The sequence below is a fragment of the Mustela nivalis genome, assembly GCF_964662115.1.
Source record: "Mustela nivalis genome assembly, chromosome: 19".
Classification (NCBI taxonomy): domain Eukaryota; kingdom Metazoa; phylum Chordata; class Mammalia; order Carnivora; family Mustelidae; genus Mustela; species Mustela nivalis.
In genome coordinates, this window is record NC_139038.1 from 10137106 (window position 1) to 10140769 (window position 3664).

Here is a 3664-nt window from a genome sequence, read left to right on the forward strand (position 1 = left end):
GAAGAAGGATTTTTATGAATTCTGAACCATCTAAGACTCAGCAAAAAGCAAGTGAAAAATTACTTTATTCCGGGATCACGACAAAGCTGTCCCCGAAAGGCCAGAATCAAGAGAAGAGGTTCCCGTCTTTGCAAAGGCTGGAGAAATGCAGAGAAAGGGTATTTTCATCCCGTGGAAAAGAGAAAAAGGCATACAGGCCTGTCTGGACATCCTGGAAAAGTTGTCTTGTCAGATGCCCTTTGTTTCAGTTCTGGGAAATCTTCAGTTTTCAGGTCACCAGGTTCTATCAGGATTTGGTGCCTTTCCTCCCTCCCTCCTTCTATTTCTCTCTCTCTCTTTCTTGCTTTCTTTTCAGATTTTATCCATTTATTTGAGAGAGAGAGAGAGTTGGAAAGAGCAAGCAGGGGAAGGAGAGGAGTAAGCAGATCCCACTCTGGGCTTGGAGCCCCGTCGCACAACCCTGACATCATGACTTGAGCCAAAATCCAGAGTCCAGACACTAAACCGACTGAGCCCCCCAGGCACCCCAGGGTCTGGCGCTTTCTTTATTTTATTTTTTAAAAAGATTTTATTTGTTTATTTGGCAAGAGAGAGAGATCCCAAGTAGGCAGAGAGGCAGGGGGAGAGAGAGGAGGAAGCAGACTCCCTGCTGAGCAGAGAGCCCGATGCGGGGCTCGATCCCAGGACCCTGAGATCATGACCCGAGCTGAAGGCAGAGACTTAACCCACTGAGCCACCCAGAGGCCCCTCCAAATCAGCTTTTAAGGTGAGATGCTCTGTGAAGTCCTGGGGCATTACTGTCCAGGTGTATTTCATTCTTTCAAGCGAAGGCGACAAGTTCATGGCTATCCTTATCAGCTGGAATACTAAAAAGGACCTCCTAGGTCAATTGCAGTGAAACATTGGCTTTCAGCGGGAATGGATGTTGGTCGTGGCCCCCTGGGGCCAGGAACACCGGGGAGGGGGAGGGATGACAGTGTTATTTATGGCTCAAAGGTCCTGGGCGGATCTCCATCCTGGCCATTGTGGTTTTCTCACAGGTAAAATGAGGGTGTTAACAGTGACTCATACGAGGAATAATGAGCACTAATAGTCATCGTCTATTATGGGCTTGATGCCTTCAAGGTCCCCTTTATGTAGACAGTGTTGATTCATTATGGGAAGAGGTTTTGAGGGACCTCTTTGAATCTTGATGGCGGGTGGACAGTGTTTCTGCAATATCAGCTGAGGATTTTGCCCGTAAAGTCAATGGTAGCTGATCTGATAAGAAAGAATGATCTATGTCCCCAGATTCAATCACATTGCCATCAGAGACACGCACGGAAAACACGCCAAAGATCATTAATGTCTCCTGTTTGGCATTTCAGCTTTATTTATTTAATTAATTTATTTATTTTAAAAGATTTTATCCATTCATTTGAGAGAGAGGCAGTGAGAGAGAGAGAGCATGAGAGAGGAGAAGGTCAGTGGGAGAAGCAGAGTCCCTGCGGAGCTGGGAGCCCGATGCGGGACCCGATCCCGGGACTCCAGGATCGTGACCTGAGCGGAAGGCAGTTGCCCAACCAACCGAGCCACCCAGGTGCCCTCAGCTTTATTTTATTTTACTGTCAACTTCTGGAATTACTTTTCCCTTTTAGGAGGAAGAAATTCTGACATGATACTTTCCTAAGAAATCTTGGCCCAGCAAATGAATACAGGCAGAGGAAGTAGGGAGGAAAGGGTACATATCTCCTGTTGGACAAGAGGGAATAGGTTCAGAGGCAGGAAACTGTTGAGGTTTATTACAAACCCCTATAATCTGAAGCCCTATTATTTTAATACTTTGAGACAGGGGTTGCTTGACAGCAGAGAAGTTGAACCTTGAGAGTCTAGGTCGGTGTCAGTAAACACAGAGACAGACTCATATTTCTCCAAGCTGATTAAGAGTGAGGGTTGGGGGCTGCCTGGGTGGCTCAGTGGGTTAAGCCTCTGCCTTCAGCTTGGGTCATGATCTCAGGGTCCATCGGGCTCTCTGCTCAGCAGGGAGCCTGCTTCCTCCTCTCTCTCTGCCTGCCTCTCTGCCTACTTGTGATCTCTCTCTCTCTGTCAAATAAATAAATAAGATCTTTTTTTTTTTTCTTTTAAAAGAGTGAGGGTTGGAAAGAGCCCCTTGTTGTTTCTGGAAGCCCGGACCCTGGGAACTGGGAATACATTGGAAAAACCCACCAGACGCGTGGAAGCAACTGGAGTGCTTAAATTAGTAACAATGTTAAAAAAAATTTTTTTAATGCCCTGGATCTTTGCAATAATAATAGAAACTAGAAAGTTTTGGGGGCGGGTGGGGCTTCATTTGCCTGAGTTGGAAATTGGGAATTTTACCGGCCTTTCTTTTAGGGGACTCATCTCCGACATGAGCAAGGCGGTCTAAATCTGGAGTGGCTTAAAATAAATAAATAAATAAATAAATAGACAAATAAATAAATAGATAAATAAATCTGGAGTGGTTGCTTTTCCATTCCACTTTGCTCCTTTTAACTGAAAGAGAAAGATCCCTGTCCAGCCTGTTAATGAACATAGACTTACGTTCCCTGGATGGAGTGAACATTTAAAGCGAGACCAGAATATTCTTTTTTTTTTTTTTTTAAGCCCAACATGGGGCTTAACCATGGGACCCTGAGATCAACACATGAGCTGAAATCAAGAGTCGGACGCTTTACCGACTGAGCCCCCAGGTGTCCCCGGAATACCCTTAAAGGACAATTTGGAGCGGACTGTAATCGTTAGGATCGGGACCATCAGATCTCTGTGCACAAGCCCGACTCTTGTTCCAATCAGCTTGTGATGACTGTCATTGCTCGGAGGGAATTTCCAGACAGTGTTCTAGCATCTTGCCAAAAGTTGGGGGCTCCTTCCTCGAAATTCCCTTCAGGATGCTACTTTCCTGTTCGTTTTATCCAGTGCTCGTCCTGGTCCTCAGCAGCAGGCACGTGGGCTGATGGAGAGAAATCTCAGAAACCATGTTGTTAGCTGTGAATAAATGTCAGACTTGTCAGCAAGGGGCTGGGGCCCTCCATCACTTTAGGAAACTCATTTTGCTTAAGACTCATCACCCAGCTCTAGTCCGGGGAAGGTAGAAAACTTGAGGTCCGTTTGTTTATTTATTTATCTAAGATGTATTTTTATTTATTTGAGGGAGGGGCAGAGGGACAGGGAGAGAGAGAATCCCAAGCAGGTTCCACGCCCAGCACGGAGCCCAGTGCAGGGCTCGATCTCACAACCCTGAGATCACGACCTGAGTTGAAATCAAGACCCAGACTCTGAACCGACTGAGCCACCCAGGGGCCCCATACTTGATTTTTCTTATTTATTTTTCATTCTTTCTCTTCTCCTATATGTCATCTCCACGGGGGCAGCCAGAATGTCCCCAAACAGGCAAGGATTTCTGCCAGTTTTATTTGCCCCAAGGGAGCTTTGTAATCTAATAGGAACCAAGGGCACCTCCAAGGGAGGGGAGAGCCCTCACAGAGCTGGACCTAAGGGGTTTTCTGGTTTGCTCACATTTTTCAAACCACACACATGCAGCCTGTGTCCTCTTCCCTAAGCGCCCAGGCCCCGGGGTGATAGCAAAGTAGGGGAAACAGGGCCAGAGGCCCTTGAAAACTACGGTTCTGCTTCTTGCAGGGGC